Genomic DNA, 21,937 nt, shown 5'->3' on the forward strand with positions numbered 1-21,937 from the left:
TGTCATGACAAAACACAGAGAATTCAGGAAGCCCATCCTGCAGACTACAGGGAGAAAGACTTGAATGTCTTAGTTGATTGTGCTGTGAAAGTATCAGTACAATATCTTTGTATGAAATAAACTGGGGACATAAAACACATGTAAAAAATATTCTAGCACTGAGTAAAGGACTAGCTAGGCCATAATGAGACTGGTGTGCCCAGGTTTGGGTGCCACTTGTGGAGAAATCCAAAAAAGAAGCACTGAGAATGACTTTAGCAAGTAGGAGAGTTAAATCGCTAAACCGCAACAGCAGAAAAACACACACTAGTACAACCTATTGAGAATGGATCAAATTGAAATTTTCTGGCAGTATAAGGAGATTCTGAAGGAAGAGGTAGATTAAAATATAAACCTGAGGACTTGGGGAAAGTATGTTACATAGTGCGCTGAATAAAAAGCTTGCTGGAGAAATAATTTTTAAGCTAGCCTGCAGTGTCTCAACAGAAATGAGCAGCATGCGAAAATTGTGTAAGTTGATGCCACACATCCCCCATAAAAAAAATTAGGTATTTTCAAAATGCCCCATACTTGGCCTCCTGTAATGCCCATTCCCACTGAGTGAGGTATATGGAGAAAAATGCTAGTTTAAAGTTTTATCTTCATTTGTATTCCTTGACATACGATCCCCAAATCCAAAGCCACTTGAGGAAATTCAAACAATTTTAAACAATCTACAAAAGAAACACGTAGTTGTGCTGGATACAATAAAGAAAATCTAATATTCTGTTGAATCAACCCCTTGCATATTAGATTAAAGGCACATCTCTTCTGAGCAGTCCTACTGAGAATCTTGGAAAATAAGAATTATTTTTCCATCTATCATGCAATTTTCCCGTGCATAGAAAGCGACCATGACCTGCATTCTGTGCAGGGAAAATTAAAATAAATAGGCCAAAGTGCAGAATCGCAGAGTGATTACCTCTAGAATTATGGGCACATTCTAATTTATTTTTCTCTGTTTACTCTATCACAAATTTAGCAAGAAACCAAATCTTCACAAACAAATAAAATGTAATCTCTGTCTTCCATTGTCTTAAGATATTTTCCAAATATGTTTGCCTCACATTTTTATTTCGTTTTTTCGCATTTTTTTTCTTTTTAAGGTGGAATATACACAGGGGCAGAATCTTGAGGTCTTTGCACAAATTTTAAGGAAATCTTATTTTGGCAAGTCTCCCAATTAAAGCAATGGGCATTTGTCTGTGTAAAGCTGATTTAGACCATGGTCCAGTATTGGTAAGTATTTTGTTTTGGGGATTTAATATTATTTATATTATCTGCTGTCAGAGTATCTGGATGAATGTTTCAGTCTTCGATTCTTCATGCAGCTGTTCAAGCCTACACTGATGCAAGTTTTACTGAGTAGGGAACTAGATGTCGGGATTCCTACTTTCAGTGCAGTCACTTACAGTGTGACCTTGAACAATTTAACAAGCCAGAGTGAATTCAAAGCAAAGGTCTCTCTCATCACATGTTTTAGCAGTGTTACTTGCTGAATTTTTCAGTCAGGAACCCTCCCCCTGTCCAGAGATCTGTCCTTTGTTCTTCAGGTGTTGTGGATGCTGTGGGTAGAGAGAATGGAGTAATAATTTGGGGCATCTTCCCTTTTATAGTCATTTCTCTTCTTTGAGCATCATCTTACTTTCAAATCATTATAGGCAAGACAAGTATTTCAAACTTTTCTGACAGAAGATTTCTATGTAATTTCCTTAAGATTTATTCATTCACTGGATTTCTAATAAACATCTAGATATATTGTTTGTTATATTTGCCCATTTTCTTTGGTCCATTGTTTTTTCTTTTTTTCTTTGTTTGGGCTTCATTGAGTGGCAATCATCTGTTCCAGATTTCCTCAGCATAACACATCCTAAACAAGAATTGTAAAATCTCATTCAGTTGGCAGATGAACAAAATGAGGGCGTCGGGGGGGCGGGGAGAAAGCCAGATGAGAACACAAGGAACCATGCATTGCTGCATGCACATCCTTATGAGATGTCCTCCTCTCATGGAAGGAAGTATACAAATTGGGTAGCTGAATTTGACTGAGGTCCTCTTTTTTCCCAGTCTTATTTTTTCATATATTCTGTTTCTAATATTTAAAATGTACATAATTTAGATTGCCTAGGAGGCTTGTTGTCTGAAAGTAAGTAACGTAAGAATCCTGCCCATAGGGAGTGGAGATTTACCGTTCATTGACTCTTATTATGGTCCATACACTCTGAAAGAACATTTTAATTATTAGTAGAACGGTAATAAAATTAATCACTATTAGACCTTGATGCTGCTGAAGCAAATAAAATAAAAGCTAAATTATGTTCCAATATCCTTGAATCCTTTGTTGTTTAGTAGTAAAACTGGATTGTTTCTTTAGCTTTGTTTTAAAGAGCAGATGTATATTTGCATAATGTCAAGATTTAGTTAGAGTTGTGAAAGGAAAATTACATCTCTGCTTTACAATGGGGCAAATATATGTATAAAGGATTAGATAAAGCAATCCAAAAACAAGCATCTGATTTACCCTTTAGTTCTAAACCATCCTTTGTATTTCAAGAGGTACAAGATGTATGATGAATGTATAACACGACGGCTAATTCTGAATGAAGTACCTAAAGGTGTACGTCATCTGTAGCAAAATATTTCTTTAGCGTTCTTGGGAAATAAGATGAACGTTCTATGGATTTTATTCTGACTAGCCAATTTGTATGCCGTTGAGCTCCCTTCCAAATGTTAACTCAGAATCTGAGATAATAACAATAACCAATCAAGCTAGCATACAACTACAACTTCAGTATGAAACCAAATTTCAAATGTGATCCACTATTTCTAAATCCTGTTACAAAAACTATCACTATTACATTTCTTTGGTGACAGATTCTTCAGGCATCTATCTGCTCTAAACCCTTATGGCAAATTACAGTAAGAGCTGATTTTTGTTTATAATTTTCCTTTTTTTAATATGTATAGCACACAGTATGTTCAGCACCATACCAAACAAAATAGAAACAGGAACGGTTTTTAAGAACAAATCAGTAGGAGCTGCAAATGCTCTGTTTTCTGAAAATTGGGCCAGTTTGTTAGCTGCCTAAAATGGATTGTGGTCCATAATCTTTGACACAGAAATCTGAAAATTTTGGCCATATAATATATTATTGTAAACTCACTTTATGGACCTTGTGGAAGGAAGGGATGTTCAGGAGGACACTGAATGGAGAAATGTTGACTTTGTGAACTGGGAGAGGGAGACTGTGACATTACCCAAGGTACATTCTGGACTGATGAACAGCTTTCCCCTCAATTGTCCAACCTGGGGTGCCTTTTACACTGTAAGAATCATGACTCCTGGTCTGCTCACACACAGCCTCTAACAGGTAAATTTTACTCCCTGTTATACTGCAAAAGTGCTATGGCCAGCTACCCTTGAATTACACTTCAGAGCAACATCAGCAAATTCCCAGTCCCAGACTTTCCCCAGGAAATGTATATCTTGTACTGTCCAGCACTCTCCTGGTCAATACAAGCTCATATACAGTCCATCATTTTATTAATAGAAATTATGTTCACAAATCCTGTTATCCCAAATGGAGCTTTTCAAACACTTCAATCCAAACACACTGGTCTAGATAAAATAATAAAACAGGTTTATTAACTACTGAGCAATGAGACATAACAGTCAGAATTGGTTACAAGAAAACAAAACTAAATCGCAACTAGTGCCTAATTTAACAAGCCAGAGTGAATTCAAAGCAAAGGTCTCTCTCACCACATGTTTTAGCAGTGTTACTGGCTGAATTTTTCAGTCAGGACCCTTCCCCCTGTCCAGAGATCTGTCCTTTGTTCTTCAGGTGTTATGGATGCTGTGGATAGAGAGAATGGAGTAATAATTTGGGGCATCTTCCCTTTTATAGTCATTTCTCTTCTTTGAGCATCATCTCCAGTTGAGGGTCAGGGAATATAAATCTGTGTGGATGGAAAACCCCAGCTGTTTTTGTCAAGATGTAGATTTTCGCCCACATCCTCTTTCGTGCCAAAGAGTGGCCACTTAACCAGATGATAGTCCATTTGATTTTGCTGACAGCTGACCTGAGGTGTCTGCTAACCTTTTGTCTCTGGGGAACTGGTTTTTGACTCTTCCCCAAACTTAGAACATGTCTTTAGTAATACCATACAGTAGAATCCTATAACTTTACATACAATGTTGCCATACATATTTTACCAGGAAAATAATGATCAGTAAATTGAGTTTTCAAATGATAGCTCACAAGGCATACTATGTACAACATTTATTGTAGTCTTGAAAACAGGGTGAACATAGGGATACAAGCTGTCACAGAGGCCATTATATTAGCATCATACTAATTTTACATCTTATTAATGAAGATGGTCATGCAAGGCCATGTTTGTGTTAAAGTGTATATGCTATGAAAAAAATGTTTCTTCATTTCCCTGGACATGGAAACAAATATCAAAGGGCCTTATTTGCCTTTCACTACCATTGCTGTAATCAGGAGTAACACCATTGACTGTAGCTGAAGTTACAACAATATAAAACAAGCCAGAGATGTGAATCAGAGCCAAAATCTCTTGTAACAGGGTGATACTGAAGTACAGATTATAGATGTGTGGGGGCAGCTGCAGATGCTGGTTGCGGGGTATACATCGGGAAGTTTTTGCTTATTATTGTGCTCCATGCAGTTCTGGGGTGGCTGAGGGGGCAGTATATGTTACTCAGCTTCCTGGGTTCATCAGTAGTCTCCCTGGAGTTCAGGGAGATTACTGATGAACCCAGGAAGCTGAGTAGCACATACCACCTCCTCAGCTGTCCAGAACCTGCATGGTGCCTAATAAAAGCTCAGGTTCTTTGGAAAGAGAGGAGCTTTTTCCGTGGGGTGGCTGGCGGGGCTCCGGATGGCCCCGTGCTCCTCTGGCCGAAGAGGATGGGGGCTCGGGGCTCCTCTAGGAGGGGGGCCTCAGGTGGAAGGGGTCGGGCCATGGGGGCTAGCCTCCCCAAAGGAGGCTTTACCTGCCGCCCGTGTGTGGGGGTAAAAACGATAACAGTAGATATAGCTGAAAACGGTTTGAGTGTATTGATTTGATCTCAGGTTCATCACACTAGATAAGGGGTCTATGGAGTCTGACATGCACAGAAGGCAGCAATATATTCCTCCTTTGTCTGGTGAACAGTTCATTGTAAGATGACTCTTAGTACCTAGTAATGTCTGACCTTCAGCACAGACACACTCACTTCAACATTGTTTTAACTGATCCAGCATAATAGAAAAGCAAAGCAAAAAGAAAAATACAGTGAACCACGTCAGGAAAGCAACACAAAAATAAGCACACTCAACCATGTCACCATTTTGACCTGCTCTAAATGCAACATTGTAGCAACTTTCTTATTTGCAGTTATAGCTCTCTGTGGGTCAGAAACACTGACTCATTTCATATTATTCTTTGATTTATCATAAAGAGCCACATGGAAGATGGGGGTGGAGGACAAGAGATTTTGTTAAAGAAGAAATGAGGTCATATAGTAAGAGTAAGATAGCTTCAGGCTTTTAAATGCCATATAGAAATAGGTTTCAGAGTAGCAGCCGTGTTAGTCTGTATCCGCAAAAAGAAAAGGAGGACTTGTGGCACCTTAGAGACTAAAAAATTTATTAGAGCATGAGCTTTCGTGAGCTACAGCTCACTTCATCGGAGTGAAGTCTCTAAGGTGCCACAAGTACTCCTTTTCTTTTTTCATATAGAAATAGAACATCTTCAAAAAATAAAAAGCCTTCTCCACTTTCTTCATTTTATTGTTCCATCCCACTTAAGAAATGTCAAATGTTTATAATTTGACAAGCATACCAAAACAGTTTCTAAGTTATCCCACTGGTTTAGATGAAGAAAAAAACATTTTTGGTTTTGACTTTCCTGTTTTGTGACCCAGGGTTGGTATTGAGCAGATTCCTGTTCTCAGGGGATCTCCTGGTCCTTTAGGAACCTGACTCCCCTCTCTTGGCAGGTGCAGAGAGAGTTTGTCTGCTTGTACCATTAGCTGTTCAGTTGATGCCTTCCTACCCTTTGCGCGCACACACACACCAGTACAAACTCTCCCACCAGCTCTGGAGTGACCGCCACTACTGACGTGATTTCCAGCACCCTTACAACTAGCCTCCCCAGGAGAAACAGGGTGGGGATTATATCTCCTAAGATTCTGAGGTCTCCGTGGCCCAAGGACCCCTTAATGCCAACTGTCAAGGGCTTACAAAATGGCCTGATTCTGGTATATGCATTCTGGTTCACCAAAGAATGTCTTAAATGAAAGACAGGGTCACGCTGGTCATTACTATTATTGTGAAATGCGTGGACAGGCTAAGTAAGGAGTTGTGTATATATAATGAAAATATGTTCTTAGATTGCATCAAGGTAAGAGTCACGAGCACAGGTGAAAAAACAGATTTTTTTTATCGTACAAGAGATGTTTATTCATCTGTCTCTGTCAGGATAGTAAACGTAAGCTAACACAGTGGATGTCCATTTACATAGGCAGACAACGAAGAGATGTGAAGTCAAAAGGGAAGCAGCACACAGGAAGAACAAGCCACGGGACAGTTATTGTCTACTCAGACAGGATGAACTTTGGCATAAAGGGGTATAAGTAGAATGCAAAGAAGATGCCTTCTTATGCACACCTAGAAAGTAAACGGGCAATGTGTTTGCATTCATAAAAACATGATTTCAGCCAACTTTAATTGAAAATGCTATAGAGGACTTTGAGGAATGATAGAAACTTCTTTAGACAGGAGGTTAAGCTGTTAGGTAAGGTTAGTCTCTAAAAGTGTGTTATGATTTTAATATGCAACCTTTTGTTTCCAATATCCTTATTCACTGTCACTTGAATCTTTGATAAACTGATTCTTGTCTTCACTATAAATATATGGAAGTGCTGTGATATTAAGCAAAGTGCTGTACCAGAGCTGAATCTTACAAGCTGCTGTGTATACTGTTCCTTCAGGGACAGCAGGCCTACTGTTTCTGTGAGTAGCCAGGGGCTGGATATTGCAGGGGAACACTTCAAAGGGACTCAGGAACTGGGCAGGGCAAGGCAAAGTAACATAGCCCACAGAAGAGAGCTTGAGTGGCTAGAAAACTGGTGGTGTTAGGATGCTGATTCCCATCTAAGCATAGGCAGGGCGGTTACTCAGTCCCTGTTACCCCAAGAACTGTCAGTCTCTACTCCAGGTTCTTCCACCACCTTCCCATTTAGGCTTCCCTCCCCTGAAGTCTACTCCAAAGACCTCCCAGGAACAGTCAGTGATGAACTTGCCAAACACCATGGCAGAAGCACCCTTGGAGTCCACAACCATACCGCAGGCTCCACCACAGTGGGCCTTTTGGAACTCTTGGGCCCCATACAGAGACATCTAGGTCTCTGACATTCTAGGTCATCTTCCAGTAAGAAGACTTGCTTGGATCGGTATCCTCCAAAACACCTTGAACCTGACCCCCTTCACCTCTCTTTGTGACAGCCTTCCTGAAGAACACGATCTGGGAGTTGAAGAAGAGGCGGCAATCAAGTTGTCATCCTCCTCCCCAGAAAAGGTAATCATGCCCCACTCCCTCATCCTGTGCAGATGACCTCAAGATCTTTCAGGCCCTTATGAAGAGGATAACTGAGTTCTCACAAATCCCTTTGAATGAAATACAAGAACCACAGCAGAGTTTAGTGGAATTCCTCCACACTTTTCCTCAAAGCAGGGCTGCCTTTCAGATAAATTGTCCCATTGATGGCCAAGACAATAGGGTAAGCCCCAGGCATTATCCCTTGCATATGCAAAAAGGCTGACAAAAATTACTATGTCTCTTTGAAGGACTCGGAAGACTACTTCTCCCATCCCACTCCAAACTCTTAGTGATGGATGCAACAAATGAGAGAACCAGACTACATTGCTTCAGGTCCATGCCACATGAAAAGGAGCTCAAATGTCTAGACCTCCTTTGTTGCAAAAGTTACTCTTCAGTTGCACTTCAGTTTAGCATAGCTAACTGTCATATTGTAATGGCTAACTAGGACTATATGAACTACATCAAATTCACTCATCTTATTGATTATTTGCCACAAGATCAGAAGACCAATTCTAGGCCCTCATCGCAGAAGGCCAGATTTTTGGCAACGCATCCTTACAAACCTTGTTAGATGCAGCTGATACAGCCTCTCACTCAATGTAATGTGCCATACTTTATGTCTGTAATTCTCTGGGCTTCCTAGATTGGTCCAGAACATGGTTGAAAATCTCCCTTTTTGAAGTAATGACACAGATGAACAAAATGGCATCCTCCGTGCTGCCTGGGTCCCAAGAGGAATTAGTTCATTAAAATAGGGACATGCTGGCATAGTGGACATACTGAGGAGACATTTTTGTCAGGATTGCAAATAGAACTGGGTTGCTCAGCTTCTATAGGGAATTTTCCTGAGCTGGGGCTTCCCAGAGATGGACAGGGTTGCAAAAAAAAAAACTTAACACAAAATGCTGCAAATTTTGCCCCTGAGGAGGTCATGGCTGTGATTCATTGGGGGATGCTCTCACCACCCTTTGGCTCTGAGTGCTGCTTGATGCTTTTTCAACTGACAGCTACTTCTTAAACTCCTGAACACAGTAAAATGAGAATGTGTCAAAATTGTCATCTTATTGCCAGCTTGGTCAAGGCAGATATGGTTCTCAGGCCTGCTTTACCTATCCCTGCAGCCATATCTTCATCTGCCTCTGTCAAGGTTCCTCCCCCACTCTGAACTCTAGGGTACAGATGTGGGGACCTGCATGAAAAACCTCCTAAGCTTATCTTTACCAGCTTAGGTCAAAACTTCCCCAAGGTACAAAATATTCCACCCTTTGTCCTTGGATTGGCCGCTACCACCACCAAACTAATACTGGTTACTGGGGAAGAGCTGTTTGGATGCGTCTTTCCCCCCAAAATACTTCCCAAAACCTTGCACCCCACTTCCTGGACAAGGTTTGGTAAAAAGCCTCACCAATTTGCCTAGGTGACTACAGACCCAGACCCTTGGATCTTAAGAACAATGAACAATCCTCCCAACACTTGCACCCCCCCTTTTCTGGGAAATGTTGGGAAAAAAGCCTCACCAATTTGCATAGGTGACCACAGACCCAAACCCTTGGATCTGAGAACAATGAAAAAGCATTCAGTTTTCTTACAAGAAGACTTTTAATAAAAATAGAAGTAAATAGAAATAAAGAAATCCCCCCTGTAAAGTCAGGATGGTAGATACCTTACAGGGTAATTAGATTCAAAAACATAGAGAATCCCTCTAGGCAAAACCTTAAGTTACAAAAAAGATACACAGACAGAAATAGTTATTCTATTCAGCACAATTCTTTTCTCAGCCATTTAAAGAAATCATAATCTAACACGTACCTAGCTAGATTACTTACTAAAAGTTCTAAGACTCCATTCCTGGTCTATCCCCGGCAAAGACAGAATATAGACAGACACACAGACCCTTTGTTTCTCTCCCTCCTCCCAGCTTTTGAAAGTATCTTGTCTCCTCATTGGTCATTTTGGTCAGGTGCCAGCGAGGTTACCTTTAGCTTCTTAACCCTTTACAGGTGAGAGGAGCTTTCCCCTGGCCAGGAGGGATTTCAAAGGGGTTTACCCTTCCCTTTATATTTATGACAGCCTCTGATGCAGTACTCAAGGAAACTGAAGCATTCTGACCTCTTCCAGCCACACCTCAAGGCTGGGCTCTTGGACGGCTCTCAAGCTTAAAGATGGACTACTTCTCCAAAGTATGCAACATAGGGCTGAATAGTAGGAAACCACCCACAAGAAAGACTTATCTGCAAAAAAAAAAATTGGTGGTCATTCCACTCCTGGTGCACCCAAAGAGGATTGTTCCCTCTGGATTCCTGTCTCATTCACAGATTTATCTCATCTGAGCTTAAAAACATCTGGTCTTTTGCTGGGTTTCATCAAGTTCCACCTTGCAGCTATTACAGATTTTCACTCATCTGTAGATGGGGTTTCTGTATTTGCATATCCCACTATTCAACTGAACATTCAGCTTCATCTAGGGGTTGACCAATCTCTTCTCCCATGTCAGAGACACTACACTACCTTGGGAACTTAGTCTTGTTCTTAAACACCTTACGGAAATGACCCTTTGAGCACCTAGTGAGCTGCTGTCTCCTCCATTTATCTTCCAAGACCTTCTTACCAGACATCACTTCAGTTAGGAGAGTAGAGGAATTGGGCACCCTTGTGCCAGACCCATCCTATATAGTATTCTACTGGGACAAAGTGACTCTTTGCCCATATCTTCATTTCCTACCCAACATCTCCTCCGACTTCCATATTAACCAGGCCAATCAACTGTCAGACTTCTACCCTAAACCTCATAACTCCAGAGAGAAAGATAGTCTTCACACCCTGGATGTTAGAAGAGCTCTAGCTTTCTACTTTAAAAGAACCAGGCCCTTCAGAGCTTCCCCTAGACTATTTGGGTATGTATACTCTGCCAAAAAAGAGCACAACAACCCTGGCAGCTAGTCTCAGAGCTGGGATCAACTCACTCGGACTCACACTACAGGGCTAATAGTAGTGTAGATGTTCCTGCTTGGACTGGGAAAGAGGTTGGGTCTTAGTGCTCAGACTCGCTGCCATGGTGGTCTGGGTTTTCTTTCCCTTTGCAGTGTAGATACACCCTTTTATCTTTTTTGTGAACAGAATATTTCCACCCACAGACTGTTAAATGGGTCTCAGGCTGCATTCTGTAATGCTATGAAGCTTCTGGATCACCTCCTCCCCTTAAACTGACTTGCTTATTTCACTGGGGCACAGTTCATATTTGTGACTTTTCCTATGATTACTCCCATTACACACATTTGTAGAGCCACCGCCTGGTGGTCTGTTCACATCTTCTCCCAGGAGTACACTAATTTACACACTCCAAGAGCAGCTGCAGCCTTTGGAACAGCTGCCCTTCAATTTCTGATAGATCCTACTCCTCTGTACTTGTGCGGTAGCTGGAGTTCTTTTAGGTATTTTGTCGCAATGGGTGCTCCAGTGATAGCCCTCCTTCCTCTCTGCTTTAGAATCATGGTCTCTGGCAGATTTTGCAGGGGAGAAAGAACTGGAGCAGCAGCAGGCCCACCCTTCACTGTATGCCTTTAGATCAGAGCATGAGGATATGCAGGGCTCAGGCGCAGACCCACAGACACAGCTACCAAAAATCTCTATTCGAAGGCATAGTGGCACACGTGCACCTGAAGTGGAGCATCCATAGAAACAAAACATCTCCAAGAACTCAAGTGAGTAACCTGTAAATCCTAACCTGACTAAATCTGTTGTTTCTCTTTTATATTATTCAATGTCACTGTTTTCCATGATAACGGATCATATGGAAAAATAATACTCCAATTGATTTGTTTAATATAACTGATTTTAACTGTTTAACAAATCTGATCCTCATCAGTGTACCTTTGAAACTCCACAGACTTGAACTGAAGTCAGTGCTGTTCCTTGTGGATGCAAGGCTCTGCTCATGTGAATCCAATTGTGGATTCACAGTTGTTATAGATTATTCCAGTAATAACCAATTAAATTCTATAATTAAAAAGTTATAGGCAATATTTCCATTTTGTATTACATCATGCGAATTCTAGGGTGGTTTGCTATGATTCATGGGGTCCTATTTTTCATTGTTTCAGAGTACTTGAACAACATTGAGGCTCTAATGAAAATGTCTAGGGATCCCATGTGGGCTAATTGTAAAAAAAAAATCATAATTAACATGCAGTATTTATTGTTTATCTTTGCTATTAACTATTGGTGAAATTCAGTACTGTGCAGAGAGACCGTATGTACCACCTAAGTTCAGTTTGAGTCCTTGAAACAGTGCAAATGTGAACTTTAGTGTGTGAATAGAAGACAGTACCATAATTGTCCCTGAACTCATATCCAACACTGGAAATCGTCAAAAATGCCTTACAATTAGAGACTTAAAGTGCTCAATCTGTTTTGCGTATCAAAAAGAAAAAGAAAGTGACTTGATTATGGTGTTCAGGTACCTCCACACGGAGAAAGTACTGGGATCTAAGAGTCTCTTTAATCTAATGAAGAGAGGCTAAACAAGACCCAATAGCTGAAAGTTAAAGCCAGACAGATTTATATTAGAAATAAGGCATGATTATTTTTAATTGGTTGGGTGATACTACCTATGGAAGTATCTCTTGATGTCTTCAAATCATATTACCTATACCTATATGGAAGGTGGGCTTTACTCAAACATAAATTATTGGACTCTGTAGATCATTGGGTGAAATTATGGCCTGTGTTACACAGGAGGACAGACTAGATGATCTGAGGGTCTCTCCTGGCCTTAAAAAATAAAAATAATCTATGAATCTGTGCATTTCTTCCTTTAAAAATGCTGCAAATAAAACTTTCAGTGGGCATGATGGTTCTTTAGTAACAAACAGAATCCATTTGAATTCCACAATCTGATCACTTTTGTGCATATTCATAGACTATACTTCAATTAGGCTTATTTGTGATATATTTTTCTAAGAATTGATCCCCTTTTGAGGGGAGCCATTAGTAAAGGTAAGAGTGAGAGCATACTCATGTTCTCTGTGCTGATATAATTGTGAACCATCCAGATCACCAGTGTCTAAAAGCAATTCTGACAGCTTTGTGGAGTTTTCTTAACGTTATTGTGTGGATTGCATTGTTGGAAGTGGTAGTAGTAAGTAATACGATCCCACAAGGGAATGTACTAATTTATTTGTCAATAAGTTAGCATCCTTTAATTCTTCTGTGACAGATAATGAAGAAAAAAGGTGGTACCGTGCATGACAACATATCAGGACTGGTCATATCCATTTCTACCTGATGATAGTATTTCCATCTGGTTCTTTATAACCGGTTATGTCTTTTTTTCTATGTCAGATATAGAATTCTACTCACATAATAGACAGCAGCATTAATACAGTATTCTCAAATGTGTATTACATAGGTTCAGTCCATTGCCATTTGCTTGAACTTCCTGACTAAGAATGGTTTTTACATCTGTGTGTTCTGTTGTCATTACCATATATTAAATTTCTTTCTTTGTCTCAGCTAGTATTGCTGGCAAGTGTTCCCTTTGGTCGAAATATTCTGCATGCTCTACTGCCACTTGCATATATTAACATTGTGTTCATCATTTTCTAGATCTTTTGCTTTTGTCTCCTAAATCACATTCCTGAAAATCAGGTAGCTTCAGTCTCTGATTACCTGAGCAGTTTACATTTTGCACAAAATATATTTTGCATACAAATGTCTGGCATTGCCATCTTTAGTTCTCTGCTGCTGCTGATGGCGGCACTGCCTTCAGAGCTGGGTGGCTGGAGAGTGGCAGCTGTTGGCAAGATAGCACAGCCCCCCAATTTTCTGTCTACCCCACCTCAGTGCCCCCCCCACACACACACACCAGGAAGAAGCTGGTACTGCCCCTGCCAAGGGGAAAAACAGAGTTATGGGGGTTGAAAGACTGACATCTTAGCAGAGCCCCATGTTGGAGTTGGTGGTGATTTTTGGGAAGCTTGTAGCATGCATGTAGGTTCTTTTTATTGTTTTCATGTGTTATCTGCAATGCTTTTGACCTAAGAATGAATGCAATTTGCTTTGTGAAGGCTGGTTGGTAACTGGTGTACGCTGTCCCTGGAGAAAGATACTGGAACAAATGATTAAACAATCAATCGTGAGCACCTACAAGATAATTGGGTGATTAGGGTGGTGAGAAATAGCCAGAATTGGTTTGTCAAGAACAGATCCTGCCAAATGAACTTTTGACAGGGTTATTAGGCTAATGGATCGGGGGGAATCAATAGATGTCATATATTTTGATTTTACTAAAGCTTTTAACATAGTCCCACACAACATTCTCATAAGCAAGCTAAGGAAATGTGGTTTAGATGAAATTATTATAAGGTGGATGCACAACTGGGTGAAAGACCGTACTCAAAGAGTAGTTATTAATGGTTTGCTGTCAGGCTGGAAGGGCATTTTTAATGGGGTCCCATAGGAATCAGTCCTAAGTCTGGTGCCATTCAATATTTTCATTAATAACTTAGAAAATGGAGTGGAGAGCATGTGATAAAATTTGTGGATGACACCATGCTGGGAAGGGTTGCAAGCACTTTGCAGGACAGTATTAGAATTCAAAACAAGCTTGACAAATTAAAGAATAAATCTGAAATTGACAGGATGAAATTCAAGAAAGACAAGTGCAAAGTACTTCATTTAGGAAGGGAAAAATCAAATGCAGAGCTATAAAATAGGGAATAATTGTCTAGGTGATAGTACTGCAAAAAAAGGATCAGGGAGTTATAGTGGATCACAAAATGAATATGAGCCAATAATGTGCTGCAATTGCAAAAAAGACTATCATTCTGGGATGTAGTTACAGGTGTATCTTATGTAAGACACAGGAGGTAACTGTTCTGCTCTACTGGGTATTGATGAGGCCTCAGCTGGAGTACTGTGTCCAGTTTGGGAGCTGCACATTAGGAAAGATTGGATAAATTGGAGAGAGTCTGGGAGAGAGCACAAAAATGATAAAAGGTTTAGAAAACCTGACCTCTGAGCAAAGGTTAAAAAAGCTGGGTATGTTTAGTAATGAGAAAAGAAGACCGAGGGGGGACCTGGTAGTCTTCAAATATATTAGAGGCTGTTGTAAACAGAATAGAGATGAATTGTTCTTGATCGGTGTCCACTGAAGGTAGAACAAGAAGTAATGGGCCTTATCTGCAGCAAGGGAGATTTAGATTAAATATTAGGAAAAGCTTTCTAACTATGAATAGTTAAGTTCTGGAATAGTTAAGTTCTATGAATAGTTAAGGCTTCCAAGGCAGGTTGTGGAATCCCCATCATTAAATGTTTTTAAAAACAGGTGAGGAAAAAATCTGTCAGGGATGGTCCATGTTCACTCAGTCCTGCCTCAGTGCAGGGGGCTGGACTTGCTGACCTCTAAAAAGCCCCTTCAGCCCTATGTTTCTATGATACGATTATTCTAAAAGTACACTGTCTTGTAGAGAACATCCTCAAATGAACACGGTGCATAATTTAATTACAAGTGGTAGGTAGGCTGCACTTTTGTTGAAATGATCACAGTAGTAGCTGTTGTACTATTTGAAACAAACACACCCCATTAGGAATTGGTTGATAATCTTGTAATTTTCAGTTGCTATGTGATGCTGCCCCTTATGAACATTTAGTTAGACCTCATTCATTATGCATGACCTATATCACGCTTGACACTCTGAAGTAAAACCCCAGATCTGAACATCCCAATCGTTAGGGAAGATCACATCTGGACACAAACTTTGAAGCTTGGACCTAGCTCTCATTTGGTCCTTAACAATAGCTTGACAGTGAAGACATCCATGGTTGATACTGGGTTAGTGAGAGAACTAGGTCGTACATCAAATAAGGCCCCGTCTACACCGACAAGTTTGTGCGCACTAAAGCAGCTTTGAGCACTGTAACTCCCGAGGTGCACACACTGCCAAGCCACTTAGTGTGCAGAAACTGCACAGTTGCAGAGCTCTTAAAAAACCATCCCGACGAGAGGCATACAGCTTTCTGCACCAGGGCTACAGTGCTGCAGAGCTGATGTAGACACCATGGCAATTACAGGGCTGCTATTGGCCTCCGAGAGGTGTCCCACAATGCCTGTTCTCACCTCTCTGGTCATTGGTTTGAACTGTACTGCCCTGCCCTTGGGTGACCAACCGTCAGCTCCACCCCGTACATTCCTTGGCAAATTTGAAAGCCCCCTTCCTGTTTGCTCGGTGATGTGTGCAGTAGTCTCCATGCATCTTTCCAGGTGGTCATGCCTGCTCCATGCACCAGGCGATCCCCTGCTTGGAGCAATGCTGAGCTGCTGGAGCTCATCAGCATTTGGGGAGAGGAAGCTATGCAGTCCCAGCTGCGCTCCAGCATAGGAATTATGATACCTAGGACAGATTTCACAATGCATGGTAGAAAGGGGCCATGACCGGGACATATTGCAGTTTAGGGTAAAAGTGAAGGAGCTGCGGAACCCCTACTGTGAGGCTCAGGAGGTAAACCGCTGCTTCGGTGCTGCACCCACGAGCTGCCGGTTCTAAAAGAGCTGGATGTGATACTTGGTGGCAACCCCACCATTGCTGCAAAGGCACCTGTGGATATTTCATTGTCTCACATGCCAGTTGAGAGCAGACCGAGCCAGGAGGAGGAAATCTTGGATGAAGAGGGGGAGGGGGACCCCGAGGCAGAGGATGACTCAGAGGCCAGAGATGCATGCAATCAGGAGCTCTTTTCTACCCGGAGGAGCCTAGCTAGTCACAGCAGTTGGAGCTTGGCATTCCTGCAGCCTGAAAGAGGCAGTGCGCGCAGTACACAAACCATTGAAAAATGGTGCCAAATGTGGACGGAAGCACAGCAATGGATGGGAGGCAAAGCAATGCATTACGGGGCATTGGGACTGACCCCAGGATGCCCCGCAGCCCCCTCTGCCTTCCCACAAGTCTTAGTAACAAAAGAGAAAGAGGTGCTCTGTGGGATAGCTGCCCAGAGTGCACCGCTCTGAATAGCGCTGCAACTGCCGCAAGTGTGAACACGCGATTGTGCAGGCAGCCGTCAGTGTGAACACACAACAGCGGTTTCCCTTCTGTGCCCTCTAAGCGGCACTGTAACTGCCGGTGCTGTAACTTTGCAAGCATAGACGTGCCCTAAACGTACTTGCTTTCCAGCTCTGAGGACCTGGCCTCAAATGACACAATTCAAACATTAACTAGTAGCTTTCATTTCAGGTGTCTCTTCAAAAACCACTTACAAAAAGATTCATTAGTGTAGAACTAAGGTAGTCCAGTGGTATCTCATGCCCTTCCAGAACATCAAATTCAGCAAAACACAGACTTCTAAAAACCAGGAAATTAAGAGTTAAGCAATACACCTACCCACACTCCCTTAACTCTGCCCTCTCAGCGATGTCCCAATATGTCCATAACACATACTCACGCTCTGTATTGAACTGAAACTACCTACACCTGCTGTATATCCAAACACTTAGCCTACTCCTCTGAAAGAACACCGCATGTGCTAAATTTTACAGCCCTTTCAACTCTTTTTACCCCTCCCTCATCCTTAGGCACAAAATGCCATCTAACACTCTACTTTCATTTACGCTTCTTTAAACCTTTTTTACACTCTAGTGACACAACTGTCATAAATGTAAAGGGAAGGTGAAACCCCTTTAAAATCCCTCCTGGCCAGAGGAAAAATCCTCTCACCTGTAAAGGGTTAAGAAGCTAAAGGTAACCTCGCTGGCACCTGACCAAAATGACCAATGAGGAGACAAGATACTTTCAAAAGCTGGGAGGAGGGAGAGAAACAAAGGATCTGTGTCTGTCGGTATGCTGCTTTGCCGGGGATAGAACAGGAATGGAGTCTTAGAACTTTTAATAAGTAATCTAGCTAGGTATGCGATAGATTATGATTTCTTTAAATGGCTGAGAAAAGAATTGTGCTGAATAGAATGACTATTTCTGTCTGTGTGTCTTTTTTGTAACTTAAGGTTTTGCCTAGAGGGATTCTCTATGTTTTGAATCTAATTACCCTGTAAGGTATCTACCATCCTGATTTTACAGGGGTGATTCCTTTAGAATCATAGAATCATAGAATATCAGGGTTGGAAGGGACCTCAGGAGGTCATCTAGTCCAACCCCCTGCTCAAAAGCAGGACCAATCCCCAATTAAATCATCCCAGCCAGGGCTTTGTCAAGCCTGACCTTAAAAACTTCTAAGGAAGGAGATTCCACCACCTCCCTAGGCAACGCATTCCAGTGTTTCACCACCCTCCTAGTGAAAAAGTTTTTCCTAATATCCAACCTAAACCTCCCCCACTGCAACTTGAGACCATTACTCCTTGTCCTGTCCTCTTCTACCACTGAGAATAGTCTAGAACCATCCTCTCTGGAACCACCTCTCAGGTAGTTGAAAGCAGCTATCAAATCCCCCCTCATTCTTCTCTTCTGCAGATTAAACAATCCCGGTTCCCTCAGCCTCTCCTCATAAGTCATGTGTTCCAGACCCCTAATCATTTTTGTTGCCCTTCGCTGGACTCTCTCCAATTTCTCCACATCCTTCTTGTAGAGTGGGGCCCAAAACTGGACACAGTACTCCAGATGAGGCCTCACCAATGTCGAATAGAGGGGGACGATCACGTCCCTCGATCTGCTCGCTATGCCCCTACTTATACATCCCAAAATGCCATTGGCCTTCTTGGCAACAAGGGCACACTGCTGACTCATATCCAGCTTCTCGTCCACTGTCACCCCTAGGTCCTTTTCCGCAGAACTGCTGCCTAGCCATTCGGTCCCTACTCTGTAGCTGTGCATTGGATTCTTCCGTCCTAAGTGCAGGACCCTGCACTTATCCTTATTGAACCTCATCAGATTTCTTTGGCCCAATCCTCCAATTTGTCTAGGTCCCTCTGTATCCTATCCCTGCCCTCCAGCGTATCTACCACTCCTCCCAGTTTAGTATCATCCGCAAATTTGCTGAGAGTGCAATCCACACCATCCTCCAGATCATTTATGAAGATATTGAACAAAACCGGCCCCAAGACCGACCCCTAAGGGCACTCCACTTGACACCGGCTGCCAACTAGACATGGAGCCATTGATCACTACCCATTGAGCCCGACAATCTAGCCATCTTTCTACCCACCTTATAGTGCATTCATCCAGCCCGTACTTCTTTAACTTGCTGACAAGAATACTGTGGGAAACCGTGTCAAAAGCTTGCTAAAGTCAAGAAACAATACATCCACTGCTTTCCCTTCATCCACAGAACCAGTAATCTCATCATAGAAGGCGATTAGATTAGTCAGGCACGACCTTCCCTTGGTGAATCCATGCTGACTGTTCCTGATCACTTTCCTCTCATGTAAGTGCTTCAGGATTGATTCTTTGAGGACCTGCTCCATGCTCTTTACTTCTCTGCTGCTCCTGCTCTTTATTTCTATCTACTTCTATTTCTATTAAAAGTCTTCTTGTAAGAAAACTGAATGCTTTTTCATTGTTCTCAGATCCAAGGGTTTGAGTCTGTGGTCACCTATGCAAATTGGTGAGGATTTTTACCAAACCTTTCCCAGGAAGTGGGGTGCAAGGGTTGGGAGGATTTTGGGGGGAAAGACGTGTCCAAACTGCGTTTCCCAGTAAACCCAGTTAGAGTTTGGTGGTGGCAGTGGTTATTCCAAGGACAAAGGATAAAATTAATTTGTACCTTGGGGAAGTTTTAACCTAAGCTGGTAAAAGGAAGCTTAGGAGGTTTTCATGCAGGTCCCCACATCTGTACCCTAGAGTTCAGAGTGGGGGAGGAACCTTGACAACAACCTACACAATGCTCAAATGAGGCATGTTGAATTTCTCAAGGTACACATGCATGTCTTACCTTTGATCATAGAGGTGTCAGGAAAAGGGACTCTCAGACATCCCCCAGATGACCTCATGTTGCAATCACAGCTCTGCTAAGGTGGTCCAACTAATCCATCCACCATTCGATATAGCTACAACTTACACAGTGAATGCAGCTGAAATGCATGTCAGTAATTCCCAGTGGCTATTGCCAGCTCCAGAGAGGCAGAGTTAAGGTTGTGTGGGTGCCTTGACTCTGTATTTCTTGTTTTGCTGAACTTGATCTTCTGGAAGAGCATGAAGTACCACCAAGCAACCTTAATTCTTTGGTATGAAGATTTTCATCAACACAGTGACTTCAAAGTGAGCTTTAATCAATGGAAGTTTTCTTTTAATAAGGATAGAATGCATACAGCAGTTCTGAACTCTTAGGATAGAAATGGAAACGAGTGCAATCCCATCATTGCTGGTATAATAAAACAGCACACAGTTTTTAGCCTAATTGAGAACAATTATGAGTCTCTGTTCCAGGCAGTACCTGATACAGAATAGCTAGGGTGTTGCAGGTCAGGGATCAGGTGCATTGACAGATGTGTTATGGAAGTGGCCACTCTTTCACCGTCTTAAGAATCAAACTGACCCACAAAATTGTAGGAAAAAATAGACATGGGATGAAGTTTTCCAAAGCCCTTAAGTGACTTAGCCTCAGTCCCATTTTTCAGTCAATCACAAGCCGAAGTCTCCTTGAAAGGCAGGGAAACTTAGGCTGCTAAGTGCCTAAGTAATTTTTGAAAATCAGTCTTAGGAGCCAAAGTCACTTGTGTGGAGGAAGAGGTGGTTAAAATATTACCTGTGATGTTCAAATGAAGTCTGTATGTCCATACTGTGGTGAAGAAATTAATTCTTCAAGCACAATTTATTCTGTTGAAACTATTGCCTTTTCCCCTCTACTCCACATGTGTGCGCACTCTCACGCTGCCCAGATTATGACTGTGACGGGTTCCGTCACAGAGACCCCTTTGGGACTGCCACCTGGTGTGCTGAGACTTCCTCTGAGCCTGTTTTCTCTACCAGCTTGGTACTTCAGTACCCTGTCTTGTTGAGCCAGACATGCTAACCTGCTGCAAACACAGACCCGGGTCTGAACCACGTCCCACAGAAGCTGCAGACTTAACTGAAAACCTCTTAAGAAGTGTTCCTGTCTCTAGCATCCAGACACCCAGCTCCCAATGGTATCCAAACCCCAAATAAATCCGTATAAAGTTATACGGGGTAAACTCCTAAATTGTCCACCCCCTATAACACTGATAGAGAAATATGCACAGCTATTTGCTCCCCCAGGAATTAATTACTAACTCTGGGTTCAATAATAAGCAAAAGTGATTTTATTAAATATAAAAAGGATTTAAGTGGTTCCAAGTAATAACAGTCAGAACAAAGTAACCCTTTGTTCTGTTCCACCGCCTTATATGGCTTTGGCACAAGGTGGGAATCTTTTGTCTCTTTGGGTCCCCACCACTCCTTCTAAATTGAAAGCAACAGATTTCAGATGGATTCCAGTCCCAGGTAACATAGTCACATGTCCTGGGAGACCCCAAGCCTTCATTCTTCCTGGCCTGACTCACAGGAAGGATTGCAAGTAAACAGAGCCATTTACAACCAATTGTCCCAGTTGATGGGAGCCATTAAGATTCCAAACCACCATTAATGGCCCACACTTTGCATAATTATAATAAGACCTCAGAGTTATATTTCATATTTCTAGTTTCAGATACAAGAATGATACATTTTTCAGAGTAACAGCCGTATTAGTCTGTATTCGCAAAAAGAAAAGGAGGACTTGTGGCACCTTAGAGACTAACCAATTTATTAGAGCATAAGCTTTCGAAAGCTCACGAAAGCTTATGCTCTAATAAATTGGTTAGTCTCTAAGGTGCCACAAGTCCTCCTTTTCTTTTTAAGAATGATACATTTATACAAACTGGATGACCACACTCAGTAGATTATAAGCTTGGTAATGATACCTTATAAGAGACCGTTTGCATGAAGCATATTCCAGTTACATTATATTCACACGCATTAGCATATTTTCATAAAATCATATGGAGTGCAACGTCACAATGATGCTGGCTGCCTATCGTCAGTTGCCCAAGTTAAAGCTGCACCATTTGTATTAGCTACGTCACCTGGAAGGATGTGTCATTGTGTGACAAGTTATCCATCTTTATAAACACATCCATGCATTATGATGGACAATCAAGTTGTATGAATTTACTATGTAAAATACATAAAAATAGCTTTATGTATACCCCATAAATCAACTCTGAAAACAGCCCGTCAAGGGTATCTGCATCACACAGTGAAACAGTTTCTCAAAAGAGAGCTTAAATCAAATTCTGATGGTTCATTACACATTTGTAAGCCTGTCTGTCCAAAAGTGACATACTTCT

The 21,937-nt window shown here is 41.7% G+C and overlaps 1 protein-coding gene across 10 annotated transcripts in view; it reads left to right on the plus strand.

The window, feature by feature from the left end:
- The window catches only part of TENM1 (teneurin transmembrane protein 1), a 1,397,628-nt gene that overhangs the window by 696,720 nt on the left and 678,971 nt on the right, over positions 1-21,937 (plus strand). Inside the window, exon 2 of one of the 10 annotated variants that reach the window (XM_078854255.1) lies at positions 1,146-1,278. The exons of the other annotated variants lie outside the window; for them this stretch is intronic. The gene's annotated coding sequence lies outside the window, so the exon portion shown is untranslated. The remainder of the gene's footprint in view (positions 1-1,145; positions 1,279-21,937) is intronic. 10 annotated transcript variants of the gene reach the window in all.

The sequence above is a fragment of the Lepidochelys kempii genome, chromosome 9 (assembly GCF_965140285.1).
Source record: "Lepidochelys kempii isolate rLepKem1 chromosome 9, rLepKem1.hap1, whole genome shotgun sequence".
Lineage (NCBI taxonomy): Eukaryota > Metazoa > Chordata > Testudines > Cheloniidae > Lepidochelys > Lepidochelys kempii.